Below are 21,259 nucleotides of genomic sequence, written 5' to 3'. Positions count from 1 at the left end.
GAAGGCGCAGTTCTTGCCTCAGGAACTGCGGCTCTTAGTTTTCCTCCTGAGCAGAGTTGGAACGGCGGAGCATGGGAGAAATGGAGCGGCGCCGGGGAGAACGAGATCTACGGGAGGCGAAAGTGGCACGGTGCGAATAAGTGTCCGATGAGTCAGCAGGGGTACGGCGTGCTGGTTGCTGTGGCATGTAGCCGAGGTTGGTGGCGTCATCATGCGAATGCAGACCGCGGCGACGACAGTGGCGTGCAGCATGGCCTGGAATACCGCAGGCATAGCAGATGGGCCTGTTGTCTGGAGTACGCCAGGGGTTGTGAGAAGGTACGGGAGGCGAGAAGGGTGGTGCGTGAACAGGGCGTACCGGGCGGACAGGGCGTGGCGACGAGTAGAAGTTGGTGACTGAGCCGGATGGTACTGGTGTCAGTCGAGCACATGAATGGGTAGCGGCTTCAGCGTAAGTGAGAGGCGCCGCAACTTGCGTTGTTGGAACAGGAGGTGGGAGAGCCTCAGCAACTTGAGTCTGAATGACACGGCGGAGCGAGTGATCCAGCGCCGTGGGGCTCTCGTTGACACATGCCACAAGGCAGAGCTGGCGAGCCACTTCCTCACGAACGTACTGCTTAATTCGTGGCAGCCAGGCGGAATATTCAGCGCCAGCGCTTCTAGCTTCCAAGGCTGAGAGTTCCGCTGTGGGAATTCCGGCGCGACGGATAGAAAGGCGCTCTTTACGCAGCTCATCAAAGCTTTGACATAGTTCAATGACTTGCGTTACTGTCTGAGGGCACTTGGCTACAAGCATATGGAACGCATCGTCATCTATGCCTTTCAGGATGTGCCTTATTTAGTCAGATTCTGCCATTGACACATTCACCCGCTTACAGAGGCCGATGGCATCCTCAATATAGCTTGTGAATGTGTCACCGTTTTTTGGGGCTCTGGCACGCAGGCGGTGTTCGGCGCGAAGCTTTCGCACGCCTGGCCTACCGAAGAACGAAGTGAGTTTCTCTTTGAAAGCCGACCATGTGGTGAAACCGGCTTCATGGTTGAAGTACCATAGCTTGGCCACATCAGTCAGGTAAAAGCTGAGGTGCGTCAACTTTCCGCTTTAATCCCATTTGTTCGGACCGCTCACGCATTCGAACTCTCAGCCAGTTTTCGACATCCATTTCGTCAGTGCCGCTGAACATCGGAGGGTCACGTTGACGAAACACCCCAGCACACAGCACACATGACCGACGTGGGTGTAGGTGGGGCTGGAGAGGGAACGGTGTCCTCGGTCATTGCGGAGGCAGATGGTAAAGTGCGGTTGCGGAGCTCCAGGACGAGGAGGGGAACTACCCAGCACCTCCACCAAATGCAACAGGGGGGTTCTTCTAAAGAGGTTCGGCACGGCGCCTGGCACAAGGGTCACGAATGCGAGACAGCGTCAGCACAGAAAACAGACCGAGCGCGCAATACACGAACGTCATCGTCTTCACTCTTCACTCTCGCTCGCACAGAGCGGGCGCCGATGCGCACTGGTACAATATGAATTTATTGATGGACATATGCCGCCACTTTCACCGCGCAAATGATTTCTTTCGCCAAAAATTTGCTCATAAATTAAGCGAAGCTGATAGTAGCTAGGCTATCGCGAATAGTTTGGCAATTTGGCCAGCCAGCAACAGCATCGTTATTCACACCAATATGGATAGTTTGTCACGTGCTTGTGACGATGAATAATGCTGCAGCAGGTCTGGGAAATACGAAGCTCTTTATTTGGTCGAACTTGTGCCTAGAAAATCAGAACTCAGAATAAAAGCGATACAAGCTGCGCACTGATAACGGCGAGAACAGTCGCCGGCCGTCGAGTAATATGATAATCGGTAGAACGCTTCGTCTTTTATACGCCAGTCATCAAACCTTCCAGCGTTATCGCTGGTGCTCTCGAATAAACTTGAATATTCGCGTCCGGCGCGTAATCTTAAAATGTCAAACAATTGCGAAGTTTCTCAAACATTGCTGCGCGCTTTGCGTCACACGCTGCTAACAGTCTGTGGGTGAAACCCGAATATAACAAAACAAAGCAATAAACACACGTGGCAGTAATATCGCTAGTAATATTACCGATTATGCTGGTCTGGCAGCTCGCATTTGACGGGTCAAAGCGTCCGCTATCCAGCCAGTTAACGGTCGAACACTGGCGAACATTTAAACAAAACTAACTTTAATTAGCAGGATTAGAGATACATTTCATTTAAGACATTCACAAGCACTCGGTCCCCTTAAAAAAGCGGTGCTGTTCGTTGGGCTGGTGGGGCGGGACTGCCGCTTGCGTTTCTTCTTTCGTCGGCGGCGTTTTCTCACTCTCCAAGAGCCGACAAAGACGACGCCGAGCTGCACTCTAATGGTCGCACGTGTCGCCTGTTTAAAGTGGGTAACAAAGGAAGGGGTTCGAGGATAGGAAGGGACCCCCCAGTCGGGACATATGTGGGGAAAGAGACGCTCCTTCGGCGGGAAAAGACGCTCCTTCGGCGGCACTTCAAAGGCAAACACACACAGCACATGGCCGCTCTCTTCAAGAGGGGACAGAACACTCCCCGTCTGGTGTCTGCGGTTGTTAGACGCCACTGTTGAATTAAGGTGAAAACAAGTGCACCACTTCTGATATCGGTCGGCAGAATGTCTTGGTTGCCCCATTCCTTGTTATTTTCACCTCCACCTTGCGTACCATTCCATCTGCACTGGGCAGGCTTTGGGTGACAACACCGATGGGCCAATCGTTGCGGGTTGCTTCTTTATCCCTCAGGAGTACGACGTCTCCTTCTTTGATGTCAGATTTTGGTACTTGCCATTTTCGGCGTTGTTGCAAAGTAGCAAGGTACGTTGTACGCCAACGTTTCCAAAATTGATCAGCCATGTTCTGCACTTGACGCCAGTGTCGTTTGTAGAGACTGGCCGTGTCTATTTCTCCAGTTGTTGCGGATGCGCATCCTTTCTTCTGTGTCAGTAGTGTCGCCGGAGTGAGGATGGTGGGATCTTCAGGGTCAGAAGAGACCGGAGTTAGAGGCCTGGCATTCATGATGGCCGCAACTTCTGCCACAAAGGTGGCAAGAATGTCATGAGTAAGCCTTTGATGGCGTGACTGCATAAGCATTGAATTAAGAATGCGGCGTGCCATGCCGATCATCCTCTCCCATGCGCCGCCCATATGGGACGCGTGCGGTGGATTGAATATCCACTTACAGCCAGTGTTGGCTAGAAACTTGCCAATTTGTGAGCTGTTGAGGCTCTCAGCATTGATTCCAAGTTCTCTGCATGCGCCGGCAAAATTCGTTCCGCAGTCAGAGCGTACAAGTTTGACAGGCCCTCTCACTGACATGAACCTTCGGAAAGCATTTATGAAGCTCGACGTTTCCATTGATTCGATGAGCTCAATGTGCACTGCGCGAATGCTTAAGCACGTGAACATTACTGCCCAGCGCTTGCTGTTGGCAACACCACCTCTCGTTCGGCGGGAAGTAATCATCCAGGGGCCGAAAACATCAATTGCCACATTCGTAAAAGGTGGCTCTGTGCTGATTCGGTCAGCCGGAAGGTCAGCCATCTTCTGATCGTGAAAACGCCCTCGCAGCTTCTTGCACGAAATACAAGCCTCCAACACAGATGAGATGCACCTTTTGCCTCCAACAATCCAAAATCCGGCAGCTCTCACAGCTCCCTCGGTGATGTGTCGACCCTGGTGCTGCACGCAGTCATGGTGGTGGCGCACTAGTAGCTTCGCGACATGGTGTCGGCCCGGTATAACAAAGGGTTTTTCTCTTCATCTGGAATGTCACCCTTGTTTAACGGCCGCCGACACGGATTAACCCATGGCTGTCCAAGAATGGGTCAAGCTTCCGAAGCGAGCTTGTTTTATGAACCGGCTCTCCTCTCTGGATGCAACGTAGCTCTTCCGAGAATACGTCCTGCTGCACAGCGTGAATGATGATGAGTTTGGCTCTAGAGAGCACCTCAATCGAACCCATTTCTTGCTGAGAGGAACTCTTTGCGCCACGGGCAACTCGGATTATGCCTGCCACCGCCCGTGTGAGTGAGCTCCAGCTTGAAAACCTGTTGAATCGTTCGGCTCCGAATTTCTGTCGTTGGTTCGCTTCCGTCGCGAAGGCGCGGACTTCGGGGCGTATCTCTTCGTCTTGATTAGGGTTTACGAGCGTGAAGCCTGATGATGGCGCTTCCCCTTGAGGTTTGGAGAGAAATTCAGGTCCTGACAACCAGGTTGTCCTCTCGAGCTGCGCTGCTGGGATTGGCCTGGTGGCATGGTCCGCGGGATTTTCCTCCGTACGCACGTACTTCCATTGTTCAGGTCGTGTGCTGCCACGTATGCGCTGAATTCTGTTAGCCACATACACATAAAATCTTTGAGTTTCATTGTGTATGTATCCCAGCACTACCTTGCTGTCCGTGTAAAATGTGACAGCGCTCGGCTGGAAGTCTAACTCCCGTAGTATGACATCGGCCATTTCTACAGCAAGGACCGCTGCACACAACTCCAGCCTTGGGACTGTGTGGTCTGGTTGTGGCGCGAGCTTCGCCTTCCCCATGACAAATCCGACACTTGTGTTTCCTTGCCTGTCGGTTACGCGTAGGTACGCTACCGCGGCGATGGCACCTGTGGACGCATCTGAGAACACGTGAATTTCTCTGGTTGCGGCTTCAGCAGTTGAGTGTGGTACATAAGTTTTCCGCACATGAAGGTGATGAAGTGTCTGGAGAGAATTCTTCCACTCGTCCCAACTCTGTTTCCTTTCATCCGAAAGCGGTGTGTCCCAGTCATAACCCTCCGTCACGAGGTCACGGAGCAGGTTCTTCCCTTGAATCGTTATAGGTGCCACGAAACCCAGCGGGTCGAAAAGACTGTTGACGGTCGACAACACCCCTCGCCGCGTGTAAGGCCTATCTTGAAGAGGAACTCTGAACACGAAGGTGTCGTTGCCTACATCCCAAAGTAGACCAAGGCTTCTCTGCATAGGCGATGCGTCTTTGTTGAAGTCGAGGCTCCTCAATCCCTGCGCACGGTCTTGCGTAGAAAAGGCATTCAACACGTTCTGCCTGTTCGACGCAATTTTGTGCAGTCTTATGTCAGATGTTGCAAGCATCTCCTGCGTTCTTTGCAGCAGGCTGATGGCGTCTTCCTCGCACGGAAGGGACTTGAGAGCATCATCAACGTAGAAGTCTCGCTCAACGAACCTCTTGGCGTCTTCACCAAATTGCTGGGCAGTCTCTTGAGCAGTCCGCCGAAGCCCATATGTTGCGACAGCGGGCGAAGGACTATTGCCGAAAACGTGGACCTTCATTCGGCACTCCGTGATTTCCCGGGAGATATCATTGTCCTTAAACCAGAGGAATCTAAGATAGTTCTGATGGTCTTCGCGAACAGCAAAATTGTAAAACATCTGCTCGATGACTGCTGTTATCGCCACTGGTTCTTGCCGGAAGCGTATCAGTATTCCCACAAGGTTGTTTGTCAGGTCGGGTCCGGTGAGAAGGACACCGTTCAGAGATACTCCCTCGTGCTGAGCGCTGGAGTCAAACACCACACGGATTTGGTCGGGCTGTTGAGGATGGTGAACGCCGAATATGGGTAGATACCAGCACTCTTCGTCCGCGTTAAGTGGTGGAGCTTCCTCTGCATGACCCTTGAAGAACAGCTCTTTCATGAAGTTGACGAAGCGTTCTCTTGTCTCCGGGTTCTTTCGCAACGTGCGTCGCAGCGAGTACAGTCGAGAAAGAGCTTGGTTTCTGTTGTTCGGAAGCCGACCTCTCGGCGAGCGGAAAGGCAGAGGGGCGACCCAGTTGTTTGACTTGTCTCGGTTTAATTCCCTATCCATTATCTTGAGGAATGCCCTGTCTACTATAGAGAGGGCACGCTCGTTGTCTTCTCACGTTGTTTCGAATAGATTAGGTGCTAGGGTGTCATCTGATGGTGTTACTGATGAGAAACCATTTGGGGCCCGATGTCTCTCCGTAGCGCAGAGAACCGGCGCTTCCTTCACGATGAAATGTTTTGTGCATAGGCTGAAGAGAGATGGTCGTCCGTTGTCGAGAACGTGTGTCTTAAACACATTTATAGTGCCTGTTTTGCGTGTACGACCCACGCAAACGTCTCCGACAATGACCCATCCGACATCGAGCCTCTGTGCATAAGGAGCGTCAAGCGGCCCGTTTATGGTCTGGCGAACTTTGTGAACTCTGAGTACGTCTCGGCCAAGGAGAAGCAGTATTCTCGCCTCCTCTAGAGGCGGAATGTGAGTTACAATGGCTGACAGGTGAGGGTAGTTCCGTGCCGCATCTGGTGTTGGAATTTCTTCCCTGTTGTCTGGAATCTCATCGCACTCGAGAAGAGGCGGGAGGGGAAGCTTGACATCACCCGATACGCTCCGTACGAAGAAGCCGTGAGCGATCCTTCCAACAACTTCAGTACTGCCGGAACAAGTACGTAGTGTGTACTTGGTGGGTGTCCCCTCCACACTGAGCTCGTCGAGAAGTTCTGGCCTGACCAATGAACGGTTGCTCTGCTCATCGAGTATAGCGTGTGCTCTGAGTGTCGTTTCAGGCTGAGACTGATGAATCACATCCACGAGGCAGATTTTAGCACATGATCTGTAGCTGTCGTTCGCGTTTGCTACCTCGGTACGCGTAGATGTGACTCTTCCTTCCGAATGATGTGCAGAGCTGTTATCGCGTTCAGCAGGCTTCGGCGACTCTGAGCACGGAGATGATGGGTGGAGCGCTGTTGCATGGTCACCACTGCTGCATACATGGCACTTCACGACCACCTTGCATTGCCGCTGCGTGTGGTTTGTGGATAAACAACATCGTAGTGTTAAGGTGTCTAATAGACAGCACTCAACGACAATGAGTGATGGCGACAGTCACGGCAAGGCACGAACTCCCTGCGCGAGCGGCGTTCTTTTTTCAAGCAGCCAAAGAGGATGACCCACTAGAAGGCGCTGGAGAGGGTAACCCATTACCATGTCCCAAGGCTTCTCTACAATTACCCCGGGTACGAAAAGGGAGCCGTCCGGCGACCTAACAGCTCGTCACTATGAGTGGGTCATAGTAGGCCTTGAGGCGCTCCACGTTGACAATGTCGCGCCCTCGACGGCGCATGTCCGAAGCTGGTTCGATGGGTTCGATCAAGTAGTTGACCGGGGATGTGCGCTCGACGACCCGGTATGGGCCTTCGTATTTCGGCAGCAGTTTTGAAGAAAGGCCACTTGCAGTGGTAGGGACCGAGAGCCATACGAGCGCTCCAGGAAGGAACGTGGGTTCAGAAGTAGTGGTGCCATCGCGAATGCTCTTCTGCAGCTCTTGTTCCTGCGTCGTAAATGTCTTGGCAAGCTCGCGACACTCTTCAGCGAGCCTGGCTGTGTCAGAAATAGGCGCACACTCAGATGAATCCGGCTTGTATGGAAGTATCGTGTCGATGGTGTGCGACGGGTGCCTTCCGTACAGTAAGAAGAACGGTGAAAAACCAGTAGTGCTCTGAGGGGCGGTGTTATAGGCGTAGGTGACGAAGGGCAGAATGGCATCCCAATTGGTGTGATCGGCGGCGACGTACATTGACAGCATGTCGCCGAGCGTGCGGTTAAAGCGTTCGGTTAGGCCATTCGTCTGCGGGTGGTAAGCAGTAGTCTTGCGGTGAACAGCATGGCACTCTTTCAGAATGGCTTCCACGACTTCCGATAAGAAGACACGGCCTCGGTCGCTGAGAAGCTCTTGGGGTGGACCGTGACGCAGTATGAATCGGTGTAGTAGGAAGGAGGCAACATCGTGCGCTGTAGCCGCTGGGAGGGCGGCGGTTTCGGCGTATCGCGTTAGATGGTCAACAGCGACGATGGCCCAGCGGTTACCAGCCGAACTCAGAGGAAGTGGTCCATACAAATCGATGCCCACGCGCCCGAACGGACGGTTAGGGCAAGGTAATGGTTGTAGACCTGCTGGCGACACGTGCGTTGCAGGTTTTCGGCGTTGGCAATCGAGGCAGGCGCGAACGAACTTCTGCACGTAGCGGTACATCCCACGCCAGAAGTATCGTTGTCGAATGCGGTGGTAAGTTTTGGATACCCCAGAGTGCGCGCATTGCGGGTCGGAGTGGAAGGCCTCGCATATATCAGAACGCAGACTGCGGGGTATCACTAGTAGCCACTGGCGGCCGTCGGCGTTGTAATTGCGTCGGTGCAGGAGGTCGTCACGAACGGCGAAATGGTGGGCTTGACGACGTAACGCGCGAGTGGATGGTGTTGCCGTCGGATCAGTGAGCAAGTCGATCAGCGAGGTGATCCATTTATCCTTGCGCTGTTCGGTAGCGATGGTGTGAACGCTGATTGAAGCAACAGCTATGTGAGATACTGAGCAGGGGGCATTGTCGTCAGGCAAGGGAGAGCGCGAGAGGGCGTCGGCGTCAGCATGCTGGCGTCCGTTGCGGTACAGCACGCGGATGTCGTAGTCCTGCAGGCGAAGTGCCCAGCGGGCGAGACGGCCTGAGGGATCCTTCAATGACGACAGCCAGCATAGTGCATGATGGTCGGTGACGACATCAAATGGGCGACCATACAAATAAGGTCGAAACTTTGTAAGGGCCCATATGATCGCCAGGCACTCTTTTTCCGTGACTGAGTAATTGGTCTCGGCTCTGGTAAGCGTACGGCTTGCGTATGCCACGACATATTCGGGGAACCCTGGTTTGCGTTGCGCAAGGACAGCGCCGAGGCCTACGCCGCTGGCGTCCGTGTGTACCTCCGTAGGGGCCGTAGGGTCGTAGTGACGTAGTATGGGTGGAGACGTCAACAAACGACGGAGCTTTGCGAACGCGTCGTCACCCTCGGACGACCACGAATTTAGGGGTCCGTTACTTCCAAGGAGCTTCGTCAGCGGCGATATGATGGTGGCAAAGTTTCGTATGAAGCGTCGAAAGTATGAACACAGTCCGACGAAACTGCGCAGTTCTTTGACGGACGTAGGTTTGGGAAATTCGGCCACGGCCCGAAGCTTGGCCGGATCGGGAAGGATTCCGTCTTTGGACACGACGTAGCCGAGGATTGTCAGCTGCCGTGCCGCAAATCGGCACTTCTTCAGATTCAGTTGGAGGCCGGCGTTGCTCAAACGTGTCAAAACATGCCGCAGACGTTGGAGATGCGTGGAGAAGTCCGGAGCGAAGACGACGACGTCGTCCAGGTAACACAGGCACGTGTGCCATTTCAAGTTACGCAGAACGGTGTCCATCATGCGCTCGAAGGTCGCGGGCGCATTACACAGACCGAACGGCATGACGTTGAACTCGTACAAGCCGTCGGGCGTGACAAAGGCTGTCTTTGGTCGAGCGTCATCAGCCATGGGTACTTGCCAGTACCCCGAGCGCAAATCGAGAGATGAAAAGAATTCTGCTCCTTGGAGGCTGTCAATCGCGTCGTCGATTCGCGGCAGTGGATAAACATCCTTGCGGGTGACCTTGTTGAGCCGTCGGTAGTCCACACAGAACCGCACAGAACCGTCCTTCTTCGTAACGAGAACAACAGGAGACGCCCATGGGCTGTCGGAGGGCCGAATTACATCGCGTCGAGGCATATCGTCCACTTGCTCGTTAATTACCCGGCGTTCTGTGGGAGACACGCGATATGGACGTTGCCGCAGTGGTGGTTGGGCGCCAGTGTCGATGCGATGCGTAACAGCGGACGTGCGGCCGAGGGAAGTTTGCCCGACATCGAAAGAATGACGAACTTCATCCAACAAGCACAGAAGCTGCGAACGCTGGACCGACGTAAGGTTGTCAGCAATGGAGGGATCAAATACATCAGTAGGTGACGAATCAGACGTGGAAACAGCACTGATGGTGCGGGAACTGGTACAGTGCGAGTCATCGGGTGCGTCCAGAACTTGTGCGTCTTCAACGGGTTCCACTTTGCCGAGACATTCCCCTCGAACCAACGTAACAATGCACGGGGATGGGTTGGTAACAAAAATAGTGGTGCTGCCCTGAGTGACTCGCACGGTCGTAAAAGGTACAAGCAACCCTTTCCTAGTGCAGACGCGGGCAGATGGCGAAAGGAGTGCAGTGGTGTCGGAGAGACCGGCGCAGTAGACCGACACAGCCGTTGACGAGTTTGGAGGCACTTTCGTATCGTCTTGGACGAGGATCTTGGTCATTGCCGATGGACTGTCTGTCGGCGTCAAATGTGAGAACGATGAGAGTTCGATTTCGGCTGGTGCGCAACGAATTACGGCGTCGTGGCGGGACAGGAAATCCCATCCCAAGATGACGTCGTGAGGGCATGCCGCAATTATGATGAACTCGACGTCGTACAGAACGTCCTGAATGACGACGCGAGCAGTGCATACTGCTGTGGGATGAATACTCTGGGAGCTCGCGGTACGAAGGGACATCCCAGAAAGTGGCGTCATCACTTTTCGAAGTAAGCGGCAAAGTTTTGCGTCCATAACGGATACAGCGGCTCCAGTATCGATAAGGGCCGATGCGCGAACACCGTCCACAAGCACGTCGATTACATTCGATGGACTTCGCTGAGGGCTTTCACAGTTCGATAGCGTCGCAGCCCTTGCCTCCTGGACTGCGACGACTAGTTTTCCTGCTCTCGTGCGACCGAACGAGGCCGCATGGGTGACAGTGACCGACGTCGGGGAGACGGAGAGCGGCGAGTAGCTGGAGGTGGGCGTGACGTCGGCGACATAGGTGGAGGTGGGTCGTAGAATGCACGGCTTGACTGGCTGGTGACAGGTGACGCGACTCGAGGCGGCTGCACGCGTTGACAATAACGTGCCACGTGACCGGCGTATCCGCAAGCAAAGCAGATGGGCCGGTTGTCGGGGGTGCGCCATCGGTTCGCCGGGGTAGGTCCCGCCCATGTCGCAGTAGGTGATTGACGAGTCGGCTGCTGAAATGACTGCATAGTGGGCTGCAGTCGGGGCCGAGGGATGGCGTCAGCATATGTAGCCGGCACACCCGCCTCAAAGAACGGAGGTCTAGCGGCGGCTTCGGCGTAACTCATTGGGGCAGCCGCAGGAATTACTTGGGGCGTCCTGGCGACAACTTGAGCGTAACTCTGAGGCGCAGGAGCCGGAGGTTGCGGGTGGTACTCAGGCATGACCTCCGCAATTTCCTGCTCAATCGCTCGGCGGAGAGGAGGAAGAAGGGTGGTCGACGACTGTTGAACGTGCGGCGGGTGGGCAAAGGCGAGGAGGGAGATCTGGCGTGCAATTTCCTCGCGCACGAATGACTTGACTTCTGCCAGCAACGCGGCCTGGTCAGATATTGCCGCCAAGCCAGCAAGCTCTGCGTCGCGTGATGGGGAGCGACGGGTCATCGAACGTTGCCGGCGGAGCTCCTCGTAGCTCTGGCACAGTGTTATGACCTCGGCCACGGTGGAAGGGTTTTTAGCGAGCAACATGGTGAAGGCATCGTCGTCAATGCCCTTCATAATGTTCCGGATCTTGTCAGACTCGGACATGGTGCCGTTGGCTTTCTTACACAAGTCCAGGACGTCTTCGATATAACTGGTGAAAGATTCACCGTCCTGCTGAGATCGCTCACGTAAGCGCTGTTCGGCTTGCAGCTTACGAACTGCTGGGCGGCCAAAAACGCTGATGACGGCGGTCTTGAAATCGGCCCAAGTCGCAAAATCGGACGCGTGGTTGCTGTACCACAAGCTTGCTACGCGCGCGAGGTAGAACACCAAGTTGCTTAACTTGCCTTCTTCGTCCCATTTGTTGGGGATGCTGACGCGCTCGTAAATTGCGAGCCAATCCTCCACGTCGGTGCTATCGGCGCCAGTGAAGATAGGTGGGTCGCGTATACGGGGGACACCGGGACATGTGCTCGTTGCGAGAGGAGGCGTTTGCTGGGCGGCGTCTTGAGGCATGGTAGATGGCAACGTACGGGATCGGAGCTCTAGGGGCATTGAATGGGAGCAGAGCACTCTCCACCAAATTGTTAAGGTGTTTAATAGACAGCACTCAACGACAATGAGTGATGGCGACAGTCACGGCAAGGCACGAACTCCCTGCGCGAGCGGCGTTCTTTTTTCAAGCAGCCAAAGAGGATGACCCACTAGAAGGCGCTGGAGAGGGTAACCCATTACCATGTCCCAAGGCTTCTCTACAGTAGGCAAACACCCTGCGCTCTGAGGAAGGTTATCCGCTCTTCCAATGCTCTTTCCCGGAAAGCTCGACACCGTTCAAGGGGGTGAGGTTTCTTGTGATGCGGGCACCATTTTTCCAAGCTCTTCGACTCGAGCAGCTCCTTTGGAGTGGTTTCTTGGAATTGTTCGAAGGCGTGATCCACGTTTGTTTTTCTTGCTGACACGGATGATTTTTGCCGCGGGGTCTTGGTCGTACTTTCTTCTTTTTGTTGTGTGCACGAAGACGACACATTTTGCGGTTGCAAGATGAAACTACGATCATTCCTCATGCTTGCCTGATCTTGAACAAACTTGGAGAAAACTGAGAAAGGTGGGAATGCAGTGTTGTGTTGTTGTTTGTATTTTGTTCCCACTGACCTCCAATTCTCTTGAAGCCCTGATGGTAATTTCGAAACAATTTTGTTTACACCTCTAGCGGTATCCAAATAGCTAAGACCGGCGAGGAACGGATCAGTCTTTGCAGTCTCGAGTTCCAGCAGGAGGTCGCCAAGCTCTTGCAACTTCGCATTATCCCGGTACGGTATTTTTGGAAAGTCCTCCAACCTCCTCAGCAACGCATTCTCAATTGCCTCGGGACGTCCGAAGGTGTCGTCTAGCCGTTTCCACACGACGTTTAAGCCCCTCGAAAAGTCATCGACGTGCACAGATTTCAACCTCCGAACCTGACGTGATGATTCAGGACCAAGCCATTTGATAAGGAGGTCGAGCTCTTCCTGCGCAGAAAGATCTAAATCTCTGATGACGCCCTTGAAAGATGACTTCCAAGCACGAAAGTTCTCAGGTCGATCATCAAACTTCGTCAGTCCAGTAGAGACAAGGTCCTTTCGGCACAGGAACTTCAGGACACCGACAAGCTCCGAGCTGGGACTGTTGGGTGGCGGCGTGTACGCAGGCGGCTGCTGATAATGATGCAAGTCCGTGTGGCGGTTTGCTGCTTCGGCATGCTCCAAGCTCTGGCTTCTCGCGTGCACAACAGTCGCCCGAAGAGACGAAAGCTCTGCATCACGTATGGTTGCTTGCTCAGCGATGTAGCTCGAAACCCGTTGTGCTCGTTCTATAGGTGGGTGCGGGCGCACACACTCCCCTCCATCCTGTTCTACGGCTGCCTCGAGTGTACTTGCCTGCGCGTCTGCTGCAGCTGCTTCTTTCTCATGCTGTAAGACTTCAAGTTCGGCCTCAATTCTTGCCTTCTCTAGGCGCATCGCGGCTTCTTTACGACCAAACTCAGCTCTGGCTTTGATGGCCTCGGCTTGCGCGCGTGCCTGCACAGCGACTAGGCTAATCGTGGAGGAGCCCGGTCGTCGTGATCGCGAGGAAGCTCTTGAGTGGGCCAATATAGAGAACCGCGACGCTGTTTCCTGTGTGTTGTCGCGTTCTTGTTGCGTAGCCTCACGTAACTTCTCGCTGACGATCGCCTCACGGTCTGCATCGATTGCCTTTTGGAGCTGTAATTCCTGCCTGGCTTCAGACGTGTTCGCCTTGACGAGAAAGGAAGCGTAACTTGCGGTGACTAGAGTGCCTCGATGCGCGCGCCCTCGCTTAGAGTGGTGTCAGCTTTTGAAAGGGCAGGTGCCGCCTCCTCGGCCTTGGCGGCAGCGTGGCCGCCATTTTGAATCCCCCGCCCGGTCGCTTGTGCGTGGCGCGCGTGCTGTTTTTAGGTCGGCGCTCGTTTCCCTCCAGTTTTATGCGCTCGCTACTGTCACCATCGCCGGGTGTTGCGTGCCGCAGTGCACCAATCATTCCAGAAACGCTGGGAGCTGTATCGTTTTAGAAGATACGAGGTTTCTTTGGACAGTAAAAATCAAACGTGACAAGCGGCATCCGAAGAACACATTGTGCACTTGCAGCGTAAGCTTCCGGCCGGTATTTCGAATGCACATACAAGGATAGCTTCTGCCGGTGTTAACCTTGCGTAATAATTGGACACACTGATATCAGCTACATAATTAAAATACTTTGGTTCACGTGTGCATGAATCCTGCATTCTTCTTCGCAAACATTCTTTACTGTACTTGCTTGGTCCTGTATCTGCCTTTGATTTTTGCTTTTGCTATTTTTGTGATTTGAAACGTATCATGGAATATATTATGCGTGTTTGTCTGCAGATCAGATCCTTCTTTTTTCCTAATAACAATTATTTGTGAGAATTTACGTCCCATGAACCCCGATATGATTACGAGTGGCGCCGTATATAGTGGAAGGCTCCCAAAATTTTGACCATCTGTTGTTCTTTAACGTACACCTAAATCTAAGTACGCGGGCCTCTGTCATTTCACCTCCATCGAAATGGTGCCGCTTCGGCAGGGGTTCCATCCCGCGACCTTCGGGTCCCCAGTCAAGCACCATAACTAAAACCACGGCGGGTTCTTGTTTTTTATATTGCTTTCCGTGTTTCAAGTACGCCTTCTGTGCTGGTCTGATGCCCATGTATGTATGTGTGCAGTTAAATGTTTTTTTATCCTTCCCTGTTTCTGTGTTTCAAGGTTACATTTTCGCCCCATCTTAAATAATTACGCAGCTCCTGTTTTTTTTAATAATTTACGATCACTGTGAATCGACTAGTGGCAGTTGTGTTTTATTGTGTAATTTGCGTTTGATTTGTGTAATTGCTTCTGTCAGCGCAGCATTAATGCGCACAAATAAATGGCCTGTACACTGGATATTAACACACACACACACACACACACACACACATTCAGTATCTTATTTCTTTGAGCAAGCATAATTGATTTATTAATAATGTAAGACCTGAAGGCTCATACAGGAATGCGCATACAAACAGTTCTCGCGAAGCGTCTATACAAAGAAGACGCATGAAAACAAGAAGACGGGGAAGCATTGTGTACAGTAGACACGCTATGTAAGTAAAAAAATACAAGAAACAAAGTCAAGTTGTACAATGAGAACGTCATAGAAAACCAGTTAACGAAATAAAAACTCACAGGCTCATATGCGTTCGCTTAAGACGGCTCGAAAGCGAAAGCCATCTTCTTCTTCTCAGTTTTTTGCGCACAAAGCGCGGTTTTGCATTGCCTCGAAGATCGGAGGCACCTCACCTGGTTTTGCACTGCCTCCGTGATCTGCCCACTTTTGACCAAGCTGCGATGTCATGTGATAACGGCATCATGTGACGTCACGCCAAAATTTGAGAAGCCATGATGACGTCATCACGTGACGATGATTTTTTGCATCCCTCGTCCCCAACGTCGTGGTATGCTGACGCCGTAGACGCGGCACGCCGACGGTCAAATTGCCCCGCCACGGTGGTCTAGTGGTTATGGCGCTCGACTGCTGACCCGAAGGTCGCGGGATCAAATCCCGGCCGCGGCGGCTGGATTTTCGATGGAGGCGAAAATGTCTGAGACCCGTGTTCTTAAATTTAGGTGCACGTTAAAGAACACCAGGTGGTCAAAATTTCCGCAGCCCTCCACTACGGCGTCTCTCATAATCATATCGTGGTTTTAGCACGTTGAACCCCTGATATTATTATGAATTATTATTACGGTCAAATTTCGCGTTTGATGAGGCATTTAAGGCTTTATCCTTAAAAGCTACGTCCGCCACGGTGGTATAGTGGTGACGGAGCTCGGCTGCTGACCCGAAAGTCACGGGTTCGATCCCGGCCGCGGCGGTCGCATTTAGGTGGAGGCGAAATGCTAGAGGCCCGTGTACTGTGCGATGTCAGTGCAGGTTAAAGAGCAACAGATGGTCAAAATTAGTGGAGCCCTCCACTACGGAGTGCCTCATAATCATATCATGGTTCTGGCAAGTAAAACTCCAGACACTATTATTAATAAAAGAGACAAATAAACGACGCCGTGCGTCTGCCGCACAAAGTGTAAAACAGTATTGGAAACACTCAATAATTTGTGCATGCAATTGGGCAGGCGAGAAAACCTGCAGAAAACCCCACCCTGATCGACCGAACTCCACTTTCGGTAGACCAGATATGCCAGCTGTTGGAATTTTGCCTCTCAAGCACTTATTTCTCTTTCAACAACGTGTTTTACAGACAGACCAGTGGGACAGCCATGGGGGCCTCGATATCGGCAACAGTGGCAGCTCTCGTAATGGAGGACATCGAAAAGCGAGCGCTTGCCGTGTGTCACCCCAAGCCCAAGTTGTTTGTTCGCTACGTAGATGATTGCTTCTGCGTGGTGAAATCCGGCGAGGCCAACAACCTGCTCGCCCGTTTGAACTCCGTGGATCCCCACATTCAGTTCACAGCGGAAATGGAGATCCATTCAACCCTCCCGTTCCTTGATGTGTTGGGGAGAAGACAACGTCAGAGCCTCTCTTTCTCTGTCTTCAGGAAGCCAACACACACGGGACGCTACCTCCACTTCAGCTCAAATCACCCCGCCTGCCACAAGTTCTCCGTTGTACGAAGCCTCGTGAAAAGGGCCGAAAGAATCTGCTCGTCTCCACGACGGCAGAAGGAAGAAAAAGGAAAAATAATCCGGGATCTCGGCGACAGCGGCTACACAAAGGCGTTCATTCGCAAGGCCCTGCGCAGGAATAAGGGCGGTGGGGGTAGAGAGCCAGCGGCGCCGCCTCAGCGACGCCGTGTGCCGATTCCCTACATCGCGGGAACCAGCGAAACATTAGCGCGCATTCTGGGAAAAGCGGGAGTCGGCGTGGCACACTAGCCATCCACCACCATCGACCGTTTTTTCCCCCTTCCCAAAGACCGCGCGCCTGCGGAGAAAGCGCAGGGCGTCGTGTATAGGATCTCGTGTTCAGACTGCCCCGCCGCGTACGTCGGGGAAACAAAGAACTTCCGCGAAAGGATGCGGCAGCATAAGAACGATCTGCGTCAGCTGAACAGCGAAAGGAGTGCAGTAGCGGAACACTGCGAAAAATGTGACCACCGCATTAGTCCTGACGATGCGGTGATCCTGGAACAGGAAAGCTGTTGGCGCCGGCGGCTTCTCCTCGAGTCGTGGCATATACAGAATACAGCGGAAAACATCAACCGCACCACGGGAACCTTGCCCCCCCTCTATTGTCAAGGCTTGCGGCAACTGTCGGCAAGAAAGCGCATATAAGCGCCGTGCACCTCGGGCCATCTCACCCCTGAAGAAGAAGCCGGTCAGGTTTCGAAACGTCGGGTTATTTAAAATAAACCTTCTGGTTGGAGATTTCTCTTTTTGCCTTTAGTGCGTTTGTATGTGTGCGTGTACATGTACGCAAGCAAAATTGAAAAATTTCGGGGGGGGGGGGGGTGTTGAACACCCCCCCCCCTGGCTACACCCCTGTCATGCTTCGAACGTCTCAAAGGCCATCAGTAAATTACAAACTAGATATAACAGCGTGTCCTTTAGGTAAAATACTTTAAAAATTAAACTTAAAACTGTACACTTTCCTGAAAGAATAATTTGTTAGAAAGGAAAGGCAATATTTGGTTGGGAGGAAACTCAATCGTTAGAAACTCCATCGGGCTTGTCGTATGTATTCGCCATTCCGGATAGATACGGATCGCTTCGGCGTTGGAATCAAACCATCTGCAATTATGACAGCGGCGTCTTTTAAGGCGCCCTGCAACACTTTTTGAGCAGGGTCAAAAAGCGCTGCCAATCGGTAGTCGAGGCTCTCAAGAACACGCGAGCCAAATATTATAGCGAAGCGCGCGGCCTGGAATTTACAATAAATTCTCAAATTCAGCTGAAAATCACTCCCTCTTCTCTCGACAAATGATGTATTAGTCCGCAATATATGACGCGATTGTCGGCAGTTCCACCATTGGCTGATGTTATAATCACGATAATACCCTCATTATTACCTTCGTTGTTAATTTTGAGTTCATTAAGTAGATAATATGTATGTTTATACTGTGTTATGCCGTTAAAACACCGAACAAACATTAATATTAGCACTTCCGGTCTCACCGACAGCTCGTCTGCTCGTGGTTGCGTGGTTGGGTTTTCTTCACCATGCGTAGTGCCGAAATCGTGAATATTTCTGTGCTTTTGACCATCGCCGGTTGCCGCTGAGAGTGGCACCCCTTCGAGTGTTGTCTCGTCAGCTGCAAACTGCATCGTTGGCACGTTCTCACGACCGACCGAGGCAGGGGTGCAGCATTTCTCCGACAACAATGCTGGCGCCGGCTAGTTGAGGATACCTGTGTTCGCTGTATGGCGAGAGTCCCGTTCGCTGTCTGTTCAGTATGTCATCGAGCCGTACCTAGGCGTATTCTCCCCGTAGTCTCACGTTCCCGAGAAACCGCGACACAGCAACCAAGCAGACTCGCATTTTCACGGTAGCTGCAGACAGCCGGGGGATGGGTCCGCGCCGGCCCGATGCCCCACGATCCTTTCTTCTAGTCTTTAGTTCTTTGTTGTCAGCCCGCACTCGCTGTGCGCCCGCATACGAAGAGCAAACAGCATTGAAGTGACCACCCACCGGCTTAAATGCTGTCGATCCCGTACCGCCACTGGGAGAAGGGTGCACGCAGCTTTACCGTGTTGAATACGATTCAAGCACGAGCAGTGCGACGAGGCGGTGTATCGGAGTGTGGGTCGAAACCCATCTCAGCTGTCATTCGTTCCAAACGCGCACGCTGGTTTGCGTCCATGGTTGGCAGAGCGATGAAAACACTACGGCAGTTCGAGGTGCACACCCAACATTACCAAACCGACTCGCAGTTTTCAAGCACGCGCGATACACGGTGCGATGGGCTTCGCTCGACGACGGCCACGCAAGCCGACCGGAAGTGGCGCCACAGACCACGTGGTTGCGCCCAGACGCCAGCGAGAAAAAAAAATGAAGAAAAAAAATTCCGCCGGCGCTGACGTAACTCTTGGGCACCTCCTCGCACCTCCGCGCTCCCTCCGTCCACGCCACGCGCAGCTTTCCGCGCGCTGGCGACGTTGAGCAGAAGGAGAAAACTGCGGAACGTGATTTCTATAATTTGGTAACACCACTATGCCTGACGGATTCGAAAAATTTTTGCGGCTTATGACTCGTGGAGAGTCATACGTCAATAATGAGACTATTCCAATATAACTCAGAAAGGTGTTGCAGGGCCCCTTCTTTTAAAGAAGGCGGCGGGAACATCACAGGTGGTGAGTGCACTCGCATTATTTCCTGTATGTATTTATGAATCCTTTGTGTGATTTTGCCGTGCACCTTACTTTGCATGATGAAGAGGGTGAGGTGCCCTCCGACAGAAGCAGAGGAGATTAATGGCTTCAATACGAAGTGAAATTGAAAGTTGCCATTCAGGCGGTGAATCGAGCAACGAAGGTGCTTTCTCGAGTAACGTCGAGCCTAACAGAGCATCTCCGATTTCTGTGCTAATTTCTCATGATGAAAGCGGTTCGTCCTTAGTGGCACCTCTGTCAGTATTGACTAATCATTCCCCGTTACTGGAATATCATGGTGACTCGGTGAGTAGCAGTGATTTGTCTGGTAGTTCTGTTGGCGAGAAATTTAAACACACACACAAAAGTGTGTGTGTAAATTTCGGGTGCAAGAAAGCTGTTCAGCATAGTACAATTGTGATGAAAGTGACTATGAAGTATTGTTCTTTCTCTCACTCTATTTTTCTCTTTCTCTCTCTCTCTTTCAGGTGTTTGTTTTCGTTTAACGCTCGCACCTGCTGCACTCAGTAGTGGCGCTTGCTCAATTCATGTGGTGCATAGCCGCCCGAGGTGTTTTTGCGTAGGACAGATTATGGCTGGCGTAAACAGCTATGTGGTTAAAAAAAGTAAATTCTTTCTTTTCTTTTATAATGATTCATGGTGACGCATTACGTGCAAGTCAACAATTCATCGAGAGAACTATTTTGATACATATATTTAGGACTGTCATGAATTTCCGACTGCTGCATTCTAAAGAGGCATTCACAGCTGGCATAAAAAACTTGCTCAGCTATGAATGGGCCTTTCTCTATATTGTCCCAGCTCTCGCCTTGAATTTTCTGTGCTGCAGTTTGTTTCTTTGGGCACTGCTCAACATCTCATGTTTTTTAAATGCGAAGTATTTCTTAGCGAACCTTTGGCACTTTGAGCGTTTCTATCTACGTATCTATCTATCTATCTAGCCGCCTACGTCTGGGTGCTCTCATGATCGCCTCCTTAACTTGGTGTAGACCAAAATTTGCATGGGAGGGTAAGAGGATTTGACGAATATGACTGTCGGGTCACGACATGAATAACGTGAAAACACTGTCGCGTACGTCGTCAAACCCTTTCCTCCAGACACGTGTGGCACATACCCGTTTACAAGGGGCCGCGGTGTACGGGTATGCGGCACAGGTGACTGGCAGTTTATATCTACCCAGGAACGGCGAGAACAGACATTGGTAACTTAAATGCGAGAGCGTTAAGAAAGACAGACATCGGCAGCGTTGACCCGACGAATTTAAAGAATGAAAATTAGGATCCCAGCAGGAATCGAACCCAAGCATTCTGCGTGGCAATCAGTTATTCTACTGCAAAGCCACGCCAAGTCTATAAACTAGTTTGGGAAAACAGCCTACGCAGGCGTAATGTCGGTGCAAAGTCAACTGTGGTTGTGGTGCTGGCTATCTAATTTTGCAAGAAAGCAATAAACACTACATCATTCTCCTATACGATGTGTACTCCTACGACACAGGCGTCATTTCGGATTAACGTCTGTGGTTCCAGTGTTATCTACGCTTTTATACCAGTCTAATAAACATTGCATTTCTATTCCTATGATTCAGCAAGCTATATTGAAGCATTTCTCGACCCCGGAGGCATACATCAACGACAGTTACGTATGATCCTCACATCATCGCACCGTAAAGTGCACTTAGTCCGCCAGAATGACGCAGTGTCATCTTCATTTCTTACGAGGCTGGGCGATGGCCTCATGCTGACCGAGGTTATGCCAGATTGATTGACAGCCGCCCTGTATACTAGGCTACATAGGTCATATACGCCCAGATAGTCTACTAATTCGACAAGCGCCATCCACTGATGTTGGTCTACCTAGCACTATCTAGGCCTACCACACTCTTAAAAAAAAGGGTGTCTGTACTGACTACCTTTGGGTGGTAATCGCCTCGCTACACATATGATGACCTTTTGGGGTGTCAA

The 21,259-nt window shown here is 52.1% G+C and overlaps 1 protein-coding gene across 2 annotated transcripts in view; it reads right to left on the bottom strand.

Moving 5' to 3' along the window:
- The window catches only part of LOC125757269 (gastrula zinc finger protein XlCGF52.1-like), a 158,657-nt gene that overhangs the window by 39,642 nt on the left and 97,756 nt on the right, over positions 1-21,259 (bottom strand). The window lies entirely within an intron of this gene.

The sequence above is a fragment of the Rhipicephalus sanguineus genome, chromosome 2, assembly GCF_013339695.2.
Source record: "Rhipicephalus sanguineus isolate Rsan-2018 chromosome 2, BIME_Rsan_1.4, whole genome shotgun sequence".
In the NCBI taxonomy this organism is placed as follows: Eukaryota; Metazoa; Arthropoda; class Arachnida; order Ixodida; family Ixodidae; genus Rhipicephalus; species Rhipicephalus sanguineus.
Note: the sequence above shows the minus strand (reverse complement) of the source record. Positions and strands in the feature narration are given on the sequence as shown.